The sequence below is a fragment of the Gambusia affinis genome, linkage group LG03 (genome assembly GCF_019740435.1).
Source record: "Gambusia affinis linkage group LG03, SWU_Gaff_1.0, whole genome shotgun sequence".
In the NCBI taxonomy this organism is placed as follows: domain Eukaryota; kingdom Metazoa; phylum Chordata; class Actinopteri; order Cyprinodontiformes; family Poeciliidae; genus Gambusia; species Gambusia affinis.
This window is the reverse complement of record NC_057870.1, coordinates 20,654,209-20,668,986: the sequence shown is the minus strand read 5'-3', so window position 1 is coordinate 20,668,986 and position 14,778 is coordinate 20,654,209. Positions and strand designations below refer to the sequence as shown.

The following is a 14,778-nucleotide window of genomic DNA, read 5'->3' as shown; positions in this document are numbered from 1 at the left end:
TCTGAGGATATGGCATAAATTGAGAGACAAGAATAGCAAATGTCACTAGGAAGATGAATGAGAGGACAAAAGTAATATTGTATATGTAGAATAGGGGAGATGAGAAGGCTGGCAGGTCAGTAGGTGCATCATCTGTGCATCAGTATACAGAGTGGAAAACACATTGTTGCAGAATAGCAGAGAGCCAGTATCAATAATCTATTCATCGATCATGTTTATCTATCAGTTGCATTTTAACTAGATTAGTTGTGGTATCCACACTGATGTAGTGCCCACATCTGAAGCATGTATCAAGATTAGACACTACAGCCGATAATGATCCCACTTATAAACAGATCATTATCAGTGGATTTTTTTTCATCTAGCATAATCTGTTATGTTCCTTTTTATCTGATAACTGCAGCACTGGTAAATGAAATCATTGTTTCAGATAGAAGATTATCAGATCTTGGCAGCCAACCAACAGGAAACGGCAAACCAAGAGGAAATTGTTATTCAACTCTTTGTTTTTTCTCCTGCTTTAGGCTTTCCACCTCGATATTGGTAGTAGGAAAGTATCTTCCACACATTGTTTCTACCTCTAAGAAACAACATACAATATATTACAATTAAAATTAACCTACAAAAGACACCTACATATTTATCAGAGCAGAGGACATTTTATTTGATTGGATTTCAGCTGGTACATAATTGAATTATGTTCACATACCAAAGTTGCTAATTTTGGTATTTCTGTTACACATTGGAAAAACAGTCTTTGTATGTTATTTATATGAAAAATAATTTTATATACGTATAGGGAATACTATCAAAAATAATCTTAAATTATACTTATGACATGTTAGGGGTATAACCTGGCTCCATATTTAATTAGAAATCCACTCATTCTTACTTGTATAGTCAAATTAATAGCAGTTAGACCTAAAGTCAGCATTTCACAAAGCTGAATTTAGGTCTAACTGCTCCTTTGATCATTGAGATGCCTCTTGTTTGTCAAGCTTTAAGGTCTGACATAATAAACTAAATTATATCAAATGAGTCATTAAAAAAAGCAGCCAGATATATTTAAACAGCTGCCACAATATTAAGTGCTCATTTTGCGGAAAATGGCTTTGACAGATGCATGCATGCATGCATGCATGCACATTCATGTGTTTTGTGCTAATTTTGACTGTAGACACTCCTATGATCAGACAGACCTACCAAGAAAGATTTCTTTCCTCCATAGGTGCAGCCATAGAAGAACAGAAAAATAAGGCAAAAAAACGTTTTCCTTATTTTTATTATGTATGTATGTATGTATGTATATACATACATACATACATACATACATACATACATACATACATACATACATACATACATACATACATACATACATACATACATACATACATACATACATACATATGTATATATGAATATATATACTTATTTTGTTTTTATTTATTACCTCTGCATATTCAATAGTGTAACTGTTTTGTAAGATACACTATTAATATTCTGTGTAATCTTAGTATTTCTTTGTAGTCCCGGCTGATAAAAATAATTGTGAAGTGTTGCCAAGTTACATACCAAAGTAATGATTCTAAAAACCTGAGTTAATCAGAAACAGGTGCCATCTTGCAAAATGATTAAACCATCTCTAATATAACCTTGAAATGCTAACATTAACATGACTAGTAGCAATTCCTTTTAAAACTGAGAAAAGTATACTCAAGTTTGCAAAACTTGAAATCAAACCTATGGCAGCAGGATCATAAAATTAAGTTCCAAGAAGCTCATGGTGGACCGTGATGGGCCTTTTTTTTTTTTAACTCCTGTTCACTTTAAGTTTTGTAGAAAGACTTCCAGTGTACCATAAGAAGGAGTAAGTCCAAACTTGCTAATAGAGGACCAGCTTATATATTTTATTCTATCTTTCATGGCCCTGTACAGCTGAAAAATACAATTTCAGCAAAAAACCTCAAGATTGGCTGCCAAAAAAAATTGAGCTGTTCTCAATTCTGTTTGGTGAAAACTGTTGTTTAGGCTTGCAAAAAGAGAGATAAATCTTTTGGCAAAGAAATAGTAGTGTCCCTGTAACATAAGCCATAGTACATGGCAACACACATACACAGTCAGAAATCCAGTAAGTCCTTCTTTGGATCTGAATGGCTACACATAGTAAAACCTCAGTTGTGCTGAAACACCAGGTTTCATATCAGTCATCATCTCTTGAGCCTGTGTCTGAGTGTGTGAACGTGGGTGCAAGTAAAGACTTTTAACATGGGCAGCCATCCAGAATGCTTATCTAGGAAATCTAACAGCTTGACCGCTTTTTTGCTCTGACAGCAGCACACAGACAACCTTTCTGACATGTACACAGTGCTCTCAAACACAGACACACATCCTCAACACGGAGGAAACCTTGCCACCAGCTGCACTGCCATCTGATGAGCTCAGATTTGACCACTCGTAATTCTAAGTCATCAAAGCCTAATTTAGAGAAGGCGTGCGTGCGTGCGTGCGTGTGTTTGACAGGCACTTGAACATAATGATTTAATTCTGCTTTGTGCAATTTCTCTTCTAAATCATATGGCATTTCTTTAGGTTTTTAGCATTGTGCAATATTTCTTAATTTGGTCTTTAGCACATACATAATATCTGTAGTCCTCAAACTGTTTCCTACATTCCCTGACATTTTTATATCTTAAGAAGTGTGTTATGCGAGTGTATGTAAAGCAATGAAGCTTATTTTGTTAAACATCTATGACATATGAAGTTTGTGTGTCACTCATGGTGCACGTTGGAGTTTGTTTGGAATAAAAGAACATAAAATGTACATTTTACTTCTGCGCTAGGACAGAATGAGTTACTTTTGTCATCCCATCAGTACCTTGTTTCTTTTCCCTTACCCAACGATTGTCTGGAATATAATGCTTTATAAAAATGATAAGAGTGCCTCCAAGAGGTCAAATTAATAGTAAAAATAATCAGAGAAAAGCTCGAGCTGCTTTTGTTTTGAAGGCACTTTAAATGTGTCCGGATGTAGGTCAGTATTCATTGGACCACAAAGTGTATAGCATAGCATAAGTTTATGTTCTATTATTGTGTCACCGCTGTTACATATTTATGTAAATGCAACACACATGCTGTTGACTTTGCTTAAAAATATGTGGTTTGCTTGGAGATCAAATTTTGCAGGCTACAGTTTCTGATATGTACAGGGGAGATGCTTAAGCACAATTCATTCCAGTCTCTTTTTATACACTTTGTCATGCAATGTAAGACAGATGTATCAAAAATGTTGTTCACATATTTATTAAAACTGTCTTTGTCATGACGGTATAGTATGATGAAAAAAAAATGAGCTGCTCTGCCTTCTCCCAGTGCTGCTACTCCCATCTGCAGTATTACACCATTCGGTCAGAAACAATTAATCAGAGCCAGCAAGGTTGATTATGCTTGTGTACATGCTGCTCACACCCTCCTCTTACTCTCGTCTACAGCTAGCTCAGGCTAGTTAGTTGTTTCTCCACCACTATCACATTGATTGTGCAAGAACAATTGAAGTGCTATGATCCTCCTTGTTTCTGACCCAGAATGTTGCATTTCTGCAGATCGCAATGGGAGCACGGGAAGGAGACATATATTTTCCCTTTTTAGATTATTTGTCTCCTACTATAGTGTCATAAATAAATTATATACTGTATAAAACCACCAACATACAAAATTAAGAAGGAACTAAATAACCAATACCCTCCTTCGTTCAGTTCGAAAGACGTACTGAGAGGGTTTGTAACGCTAAGATGACAGAAATATGTTTTTCAAAAGATGTCAATGATTTCTGTCTTTGTATTTTAGAGTATTACACCAGATTACATTAAGTGAAAAAAAAATTCTTATGAAGAAAAAAAAATGTTTTAGACATCTTAGTTTTTGGGCACTAGGCCATACTCTGCAAAGATTTTCATACTCTTGCAAAGCTTTTAACGGCGCTTCTTTTTGCACTGTTAAGCACACAATAACTTTATAATGAAAATCCTGACAGTAGAGTGACAGAGTGAGCAAGAGAGGCAGAAATGGAGAGCAAGAAAGAGAAAATTGCCCCGAGGCTATCAAGTGCACACTCACCTTTGCTCTAGAATGATACAACTGTTCCCCAATGAGTGACATTACACACTGACTATCTGACTCCTCTTCTTTTATCCCCACTCAGTGTCAGTTTCCATACACTGCTTCCCTGCTTTAATAACTGTGGCCTTCTTTAAAGGAGGCTTGAAAGGGGAAGGACAGATCAAACATGGCTTCTTTGGGGTAAACTCAGGCTTGAGGGCAAAATGATGCAGTTTCAACAGGTGAGTTTTTCAGTGGCTCAGGAGAATTATATAATCCAAAGAAACAAGTCAGTGTGCAATTATTTTTACCATAAATTTAAAGGGATAGGGATTTTATCAAGCTTTTCATAGACCCCAAGATAATTTTCCACTGTAGGTTCCCTGTAATCTCTTCTGTTCCATTAGTCAAATAACCTTTTTTTTTCTTTTTTTTTTTGCTGAGATGCATTGACAGCACCTAATCTGCAAACTCAGCATTGAATCATTACATACTGTAATGGCATTTTTCCAAAGTGTCTTTCTAAGAGGGTTTTCAAGGTGCTTACAAAAATGTTGGCTCCATTTTTCATTTTTACACATGTATCATCCATCAATAACTTCGTCATTTCAGTGAATGATAGCGAAACTCTGGGAAAATAGCATCTATGCGTAATACACCACATTGATTAGCAGTCCTGGACGTAAAATTGCACATGCGTTTGTAGCTATTTTCATATGTATAAAGAGCAGGCATTGAACTGGGGGACTCGGCCAGCAACAGCTTATTTGCATAAAAGTGTCAGAGCCCTGAAACAGTTCATTCTGAAAGGAGCTCAGTGGGTAGATTCCTCCTACCCATTGTTTTTGAAAATGATCTTTTCCCTACCAAGTAGCAGGGAAAACCTTGTATCTCCTTGCAGTACAACTGCCTTGGTAGAGGTAGAAAAAACAGAAAAATCCCATATTTTCAGGTGACTTAAAAGGCACCTGTCATTACCATACATTGCAGATTTGAATAGGTTTTCTTTGTGAATTGGCTAACAAAAGTATTTTTGACCCCAAAAAAAGCTGACACTGGACAGCAAAGTATATGTTAATTGCAAACTAAGCTAAACATGACCATAAAAGTCATGTTTCCTTTAGCAATGCTTTTGCCACCACATGTAACCCAGACTCCGCTCTTTTATTAGCACCACTAGTTAAGGTTTAAAACTTAAATGTGGACATTCCAGATGAAAAAGTTATCCAAGTATCTTTAATATGATGTGCAGCTATTTTCCAAGGCAGAACAATCTCCTAACATTTATAGTGGGATTGCTAAAAACATGCATACCTATTTTCTGAAACACCATTACTTGTAATTTGCACCTAGGAAGCAAATTTGGCTTATTAAAAGTACAGACACTAATTTAATGTAAATTGTGTTTTTGCTAGAGATTTAGGCAAGGTTGATGCAAAGAAGTAGTATGGCGAGTAAGGAGAAAATACATTTTCTCCAAGAGATAGATTAGGAGGTATTACAGGCACTTTGCTGTAGCTGTTGAAAACTAAAATCCGTCTGTTGTACGCTTTATGACCCAAACAATGTACGACAAAACCCTGTGATTGTGCTAACTGACAAATAATAAAGTGATTGGAAAGCTACCTACACTGTGACCTTTCAATACAATCACATGTATATGATTGTCACCCTCAGCCTTCTTCAGTTTAGTGATTAATTTATGATATTTCATAAGGATAATATTTACTTATTGTGCTTTGAGAAATGCTGCAAGTTGCACTGCTTTACTGGATATGCTTTCATTGGTGTGAAGCTTCAAATGTAAATGCATTGATACCTGAAAATACTGCCACTTTCAGGTACGGACCTGAAAGTGGCAGTATTGAAATTCAAGTCAGGGAGCCACAAGGTCTCTACTGATGAGTGAGAGTCTGCCTTGTTCCAAGGTATTGTATGGCGCCACTTAATCAAAGTTCATGCCAACTCATGAATGCAGTACACCCTCGGAGTTGCCTGTGCTGTGTCGCACCCATTACTGCAGGTGCAAATCTTTTATTCCACCCACATTATTGTGTATCTACCTTCTGTTCCCATGCTGTAGGAAGATGCACTGCCTTAGGTCAATAATATGACACTGTGGCATTTGACTGCATGTGATGGTACAGCATATGCCGTCCCTTCACCAGTTAAGGCTGGCTGTTGAAGATTTTTCAGAGATGTCCAAAAATTCTTTGGCACAAGCATCACAATTTATAGATTCAAATATACTGCACATATTCAACACAATTATAAAACTGACACAAGTGCTGCTGACATGCAACAGTAACTTAGGGATGTTACTTGGTCTTATGCATGTTTTATTTAATAAGGACTGATGGTCAATTTCCCTTAGCATTCTGAATGCTTGGAGCTTGGTCTCAATTAAAATCTGTTCTTGGATTAATTATTTTACTTCTAGGTGGCACTTACAAACTGTATGTAGAGCAGATAACGCACCAAATGGCTTGGAAATATATTAATGAAAATAAAAACAGAAGTGTGATGTCACAGTAAAACAACTTGTCTCTTTCAGATGTAATATGACACTGAATTGCATAAACTTCATTCCAATACTTGCACAAGGGAAGAGCATACCAAAAGTGACATGCACACTTAATGTTTACACCTACGTTACAGAATTTTAAATATGCCAAAATTATGGTCATTTGAGAAAATATGTGATGGCAGCATTATAGTTCCCATGACATTTTGCTTTACATCATAAACTTATGACAAGATAATCCATAAAAAGGTTGTGTAAAACTGAAATTTGATGTCAATTTTTATTTTAACGCTTTAAAATTGTGTCACATTGTGACACAATGTGAAATTGTGTCACATTTCCATTCATGGTGTATTCTGAAGCCTGTGTAGTCATCAGAATACATCTGTGTTTGCCAGTAATAAAATTGATATTTACATGATATGCTTTGGGCAAAATGACCATCTAACCTAAGCTATACCAAGCACCAGTCATTGTGAACCCAAGGCTTTGAGAAAAGAGAAGCATACCTTTTATTGATCAGGTAGAATTGTCCAAAATATTGTATAATCCTGTATAAGTCCACATATCCATGTTTGCAGCACACTTTATATGCTTTGTATCTTGTTACTCATAACCCTTCTTGGAGAAGCCAAACACAATCATTGGCTGGTGCTCTTGTTGTGAGAAACGCTACATTAATCAGCAGACCCAACACAGCTGGGAGATGCAGTGTCTCCCTCTCATTACTGTGAGCTCTCCTGTATGTCATTAGCAAAACCATTTAACTCATGATCATTGTGCATAAGGGGTTGCAAAAACCTGTATAACAGATCTCTAAAGTTCATTCATTCATTACCTGTTCCAAATCACTAATCAGACCCGCAGAGCTCTCTCTAACACTAGAAAGCGTCTGCCCACAACAATAGAGTAACTGTTGGGATATTTAAAGAGGCAATATGAGAGCATTTTCTTTCAGTGGTGTCTAATTGTTCTGTTATTGTGTATAATATTACAAAATGTTTTTTAAAATGTTAACAACTTAAAATATTTTTTATGAATCTTTCTTGAACAAAAGAGGGTAATATTCTTTTTTTCTTTTGTTTCTTAAATCTACTGTTTAAATTTAGCCATTTAGTCTTAATTGTAAGACAAACTTAAAATAACTTAAACATTTTATTTCCAGCTTCAAATGTTGCACCAGAGTAATATTTACTTGTAGAAAAAAAAATACTTTTACAGTTTTACACTCCTTTAAGAGGACTAAACATTACTTATGATCTGTTAAAAAGTTTCATATGAAAATTATGCAGAAATTTTGCACAAATTTTCTTGTATTGTATAATCTTGTCATGCAATACATATTCCTTGGGATTATAAATTTGTTTGCATCAACATAACATTTCCCATGTAAAATAAAATTGTAAAATCTTAAAGAATTCTAACACTAATTAATTAATAAAAACTCAAAATAACAATGATTAAAATGTATTAATTATAATACCTCAACCTCATTTGGAGCATATTTGATGTTCAGAAGCCAAAGAAAATGTATGGCTTTATTCTGAATTCTGACGGCTGACCTTAAAGAAAACAGTTGTGCAGAGACATCTAAGCTCTTGTTGGTACAGTTTATTACTGAATTTTGTGACCAGTCTTCCACAGTAGGAAGAATTATGCAACCTGAGGGGTGAGTTGTTGTTATTTCAACTCTTATTTGAACCACCCTCCATCTCTGTAGATTTGTTTCTTACATTTACCTTTCAGTTTGGAAGATAGAGCATCAGCACACACCACTATCGAATCAGCGTATGGTCGGCCCAAGGATGTTGTTTCTTCTGGCATATGATGTTGGATGTATGGCTGGTCTCAAAATTGGACTCTGATTTAATTAAATGTGAAAATAAATGGGAATGCAGCATAACAATCTAGTTGTTTTAGTAAGAATGAAACCACAGTATATGAGGAAAATTTTACAGCAGTTTTATCCGAATTGTATTCTAAGTAGTCAGGAACATTGTCACATTGGGCTATCATTGTGCTCAATGATAGCCCAACAACTAGTCATTATGGAATCATTTTACAGTATTAAAAATGCTCCCCAATTACTTAATATCATGTGCATGCTCGGGTTCCCTAGCTCATTATTCAGCTAAATGTTATTTAATTTTTTTAATGCGCTTCTCTAGCATGTGTTCTGAGTTGAAATCTAGACTGAAAGCTGCAAGGTTGCCATTAGTCTACAAGACATTGATTTAATTTAAAATTCAATCATCTTATGTTTGAAAAGAATGTTTTTGATTGACTATCAGTTGAGATATTCATCAGCAGCAGACTGGATGTTTTGCTTTTAAATGTTGCTAATGTTTATGCATGAGAGAGGAGAGTTTTCATGTCTCTGAGTGCCAAGACAAACAATAGTTCATAGAAGGTTTTTGTTTGTATGTGTTTCACACATAAGCTGACTCCAGACATAATTCATAACTAAGAGAATAGTGTTTCATTTTCACTGCCTCTTGCAGGCAATAAATGTGACAGTCTACATGTTTACAGATGAAACATAAATTGATTTTGTTCCTTTTTGTATTTTTACAAACAGAATAAGTTTTAAAAATCTTTGTTTACAGGAGTTTGGTTTTCCTCTGTTTAATTTCCTTGTTTGTTTATACTTTATAGGTCTCACCATTGTCAATTAATCTCTCGCTATTCATTATTGTTACTAAGATGTTACCTTATTACTTAATTTCTTTGTGTTGAATTTCTTAGTTTATTCTTGTGCTCTATTCCTTGTAGATTTGAATTAATTGTAGAGCACTGGCAGGTGTTTTCTCCTGGCTTAGTAGTTTCTTTGTCTAGTTTAGCTTAATTTGTTAGTAGCCATCTTCCCTGTTTGCTCTGTTCCACAGCTGTTCCTAACACATCTCCATTCAATGTCATTCTCCACTCTACCAGTAGCATATAAATTCACTGATTTTTATTGTTTTTGCTCGTTCATCTGCTCATTCTGTTCGATACTGCACTTGGTTTTCGTTTTGAATTTATTTACTTTCATTATCTTAAGTTGACATTTCGTGACTGTTGGACTTTGTGTTTGTGTGGTTATTTTTTGTATTATTAAGCATCTCTATTTTGCTCCACATCTGCCTCATTTTGTCTGTTTTTTGGGTCTTACACAAACTCTTTTGTGAGAAGAAATGTAAATATCAACTCCAGGGAAACTTATAAATATCTCTCCAGAGCTCAGGAAACTCAGTAACAACTTTAAAACAGTTTGTGTCCACTGGTGTTTTTACAGATTTCTTTAGGTTGGGAAAATACTAACCTCAAAAATATCACATGCTATATTGTGATATTTTTTAGTCCCAATAGTATGCTTTTTACAATTAAATGGGGAGAAGGTTATAGGAAAAATATTTTTGCTTGACTGAAAACAACAATCCAGTCAGACGATCAGTAGGACTGAACTCAAATTAATTATTCAATGTATGTAACTTTTTAAAGAATGTTTGAAAGACAGAATTCTTATGTTTAGACAAATGTTTGATCTGTAGCGCACAAGTAACTACAAGTATCTAAGAAATTAAAGACAGAGGAAGGAATGCAGAAAAAAAATGCCTGGCAAAGCTTTGACTTTCTCACTTTCCATCTTTCTCTCTCTCTTCATCTGTTCCCTTTGATACAAGGTACAGAGCAGCCTATTATCTGTCTGATGCTCATTTTCTGGTTCCCACACTCTGCCGCTGTGGCCGATCAACATCTGATGGGACAGGCGGTGTCAGAGAGCTAATCCTAATGATCTGTCTGGAGAGAGAGAGAGAGACGGAGAGAAAATGGAAGAGTGAGAGAGTGGGTGACGAGTAGAATTAGGAAAAGATAAACAAGTTTGGTCTATAGTTGGGCGGTTCTCAGAAACAAGAATAAAGGAAGGCTGCAAAAGGGACATTGGTGAGCAAGCTTTGCGTTCGGCAAAGTAAGCTATAGAATCTGTCATATTCCCAGCCCTCATCTTTCCCTAATAAGCTTTGTAGACTATCTTCGTAATTTGTTGTCTGTCAGTTGTTTTTCTGTGGTAAACCATCAAGCCCATTTTGGCCATACACGATATTGAACTATTTTTTATTCATTTATCATAATTTGTCTAAAGAAAAGAACTGTTCTTATTCCCATATTTTAATAGTTTCATTAACAGAATTGTTTTACTGAACAGTTGTCCATTTATACTTATACTTATTAAGTTCAGAACTGCAGTCACTTTCAACCTACTTATTACAATCAGGTCAACGCACAGGATTTTAGAGCAGGAACGCTATTAAGCTCTTATTCTTGTCTTTACAAATGCCATTTGATCTTGGCAGATGGCGCCTCACACTTAGTCAGGAACGGCTGGAGGTTTCTTCCTCTTATGGTGGTGTTTTTCTTTCTGCTACATGCATGTTCCTCATGAGAGATTGCTGCAAAGTTAAAGACACAAACAAGCGATTGTCCTCATGCTTATACAGGAAGAGGGATTGCAGCAAGTAAGTGAATTGATGCCATTTACTGGGTTTCCTGAGTTGGAAATGTGTTCATTTGAAAAGTAAATAAACTTGACTGCAGTTTTATTGCTAGAATGGTACATATATATGTACTTCACCTGGAGTACTTCAGCTTTGTAGTTTAAGAACTATGTCTGCAGTTTCAAACATCAATTTTGAGCTGGTTTGAGATGCAACAGTTTAAAAGATATGTTATGAATGAATGAGAGTGTAGTGTAATTCCCTCACTGACACTGCAATGAATTGATTTTACAATAAGAATAGTTTTAAATGAAATCTATCAGTCATTTTAGCACCTCTTTTTCAATTGTCATAAGTTCTGGTTCACTTGTTTAGTATGACCAAAAAAAGATTAATTGCTTTTTCATTACACCATTTTAAGCTAAACATGAAAGATTTTTACCTCATAGGATTACTTGGGTTTAGGTGTCCATTTTTGTGAAATTAAAGTAAATTTAAGTAGGCCTGCTGCCACTGCAGCGTTGATGAAGCTGGGACTTCCCTGTGAGTAATCCAATCTTTACAAGATAAGAGACTGCCATATTGGCTGATTGCTTACCTGTCTGAATGCCATTTACTGACTATTTGGTTCACTGATTTGCAGACTCTTGCTAAAATACTGCCAAGCAATTCCAGCTACTGGTTAGTTTGTGACTAATTTAATCTTTACTGATTGGTTTCTGAGTTATTTCATTAGAATGTTTTTCATGGTTACAAGCCAGTTAGTAGGTCATTTTAGAATTTCTAGACACCATCAAAAATAGTGCTGCTAAATACTGCAATAAATCACATTGAATTTTATTTTCAGATCACTTTCCTGTTCTGATCCTGAATGGGAAACAGACTCTGACCCAGTGGGATCGAGTTAAGACAGTACAGATAGGACAGTGGAAACAGGTGAACAAATCTAACTAAGTTAAATTTGATGGTTGGGATCTCCTGACCTGACCTTACTAAAGTCTTTTGTTTTATTCAACTTTGTCTTTCTGCTATATGTAGATCCAAGAATAAAATCCAAGAAATCTTTAGAAAGATCCAAGAATAATATAGTCTTGCCTACCATTTACTGATGTAAACGTTTGAACCACAAGCAAGTCCTAGATGTGTTCTTCAGAATACAATAAGTTAGGTTTTTAAGAAATTTTGAAGATCGGAAATTAAGTTTCGTTGCCTGAAATTATTTTGAAATTCAGCTTTGAATTTTACAGGTAAAAATTGAGAGGGCTAACGTTGGAAAAGTATGATGTTCCTACCCTATCCAGTGATGGATTAGCAGTCTGTACATGCAATGCCTGTTGTTCAGTGACAGCTGGGATCTTTTCTTTAATTTGCTGAATAGCTACAATTTTTGAATCTGTACATTATATGTGGTATTTTACTAAATTTGGCTTAAAATATATTTGCCGCTCCGGAATTTAGTCAATGTTAACGCAATTTGACAATTAGATTATATTAGCTGAATAAAGAGGTAGCTAGTTTAAAGCTCAGTGACATAATGTGTGTCAGAAAGCCATGTTGGCTAATTATTTCAGATTAAATATAACAGTTCACAGGTGTAAAATTATATGACTACATGCACATCAATGCAGCTGTGTATTTTGGAGGCCACTTGTGCTGTTCCTGGTGCATGTCTGATGCAAAGGCTAGCTAACACCTTTCTCTCATCAAAACTCTGAAGACCGAAGACCATTGTCAGCAGGTTTATTGACAATCGAAAGGATGAAACTGAAAATAAGATAAAAAATACAATAGATATGAGTATGTGCAGAATAAAATGCACTTTTACACAGACTATCAGCCAAACATCTATACGAATAGATCTATCTACCGACGCCATCTTGAGTAATTTCTCAAATCCTGTTTAAATTACACAACAAAGAAAAGTTTTCATCATACAGTCCAATAGCACATTAGGAAGCTACATCTAGCACAGAAACAATCCCACATAATTACTTTCACAATACGTACTGTCAATACAACCATAAACGAAAGCTGTCACTCGACCGGACCTCACGAAGTATAGGCAGATGCCATACTGTCTCTTTGACTGCTACTCTTCTGTTTAATAAAGTTTTGTTTCAAACAACAAAAGATTGCTAAATAGCAATTCCTTAAAATAACACATGAGGGCGGGCTTTCAGCCTTTTTGACCTGCATAAATGAACTTACTTAATTACTGAAAACCTAATATATATAACTTCCTAACAGAACACCACCACTTTGACGGTTTTAGGCAAAATATTGCAGAACTAAACACATTTACATGAAAATGTCCAAATTTGTAAAGTTGTCCATTGGATTGACATGTAAGGAAGCCAGATTGCCACTATTGTTCTAGATTTCAGTGATGTACCCCACCATATCCAATATATCACATTGCACTTGGAGACACTCAGTTGCTTTGCTATTGAAAGCCACTGTGAACTAATGTGGCCATTCCTTCATCATTTGAACAGTTTGAAAAAAATACCGAAGTAAAACTATGTGGACATTTTATTTATGCCCCTTGTAAGTACAACTGATTTTCCATGTTAACTTGGATTACAGCATTTTAAATAACTAACATGATTTGACAAGATAAACAGCATGACAGTAGATTAAAGAATCAGTATTCACAATAATGCATACTGTAACATTTGTGCATTTTTTTCCTCATGTGAACTGTGACATCTTTAGCTGTAATTGTCTGTTATATTTTACAAAAATGCATTATATCACCTTCTTCATTTTTGTGATTAGTCCATCAAGAAGTTGTTGAACTGAATCACAGCTGTTGCAATGGGCTCCTTAATCCAGCAGTTGGCATATAAAATTTGGCATCTTCCTTCTGTCATCTGGATTCTTCTGTTCAGCTCACAATCTCAAAAAGCCACTCAATTCTACATGTAGGACTTTCTCCCATCTGTCTTGGTCTAGACAATTGTCAGCTGGCAGACTCTCAACTTCCAATGCCCACAATTCTTGTCTGCAGCTTCCAGCTGCAGCAAAGACTTGGCATCCTCCCCCGCACTGCTGTCCATTTTCCTACGGGGTATAAAACCATACCAACTCCCTATTTTTTAAGCCTTCTTACAGTCTATTAATACATCCTTCTAGTGCCCTCAATAAGCAAATCACTGGTTTACTAGACAAAACAGGTGTAACAACCGATTACTGCCATGTGGAGGAGACACAGCTGTGCCTATACTTGCCTTACTTTGCAGCAAAATTTAAATAGTTTGGGATGAATTCCACAAAGTGGAGCACATAAACAATACAGTCAATCTCTCCAGGACTATTGGAATTTGCAAAAGATAAAATTACCAGGGGACCAGAGACAAATTATGCAACATAGGCTTATAATTTGTAGTACTATTTTTACCATCCATATTACTGTTTCTATAATTTAGTATCTAAAAAAAATTTATGGTAAATTTTGGGGAAATTCAAATTATCTTTGGGCAGCATTACTGACTCATATTGGTATTGTCCCAAATAAATAACAGGAAGGCATCAGTAATTTCTGACTGTAATAACTGAAGCTGTGCGTGCACTGACTTTTAATCATTCCTCAGGTTTGTTTCTGTTCAGCTAGAAAAAAGTTATGACACATCCATGAATTGATTTATTCTAAGCATATGTCCAATTCTCGGACTGGTTCAG

General features: G+C 35.5%; 1 protein-coding gene across 6 annotated transcripts in view; it reads left to right on the top strand.

Annotated features, from left to right (window-relative positions):
* The window catches only part of grid2 (glutamate receptor, ionotropic, delta 2), a 460,579-nt gene that overhangs the window by 165,867 nt on the left and 279,934 nt on the right, over positions 1 to 14,778 (top strand). The window lies entirely within an intron of this gene.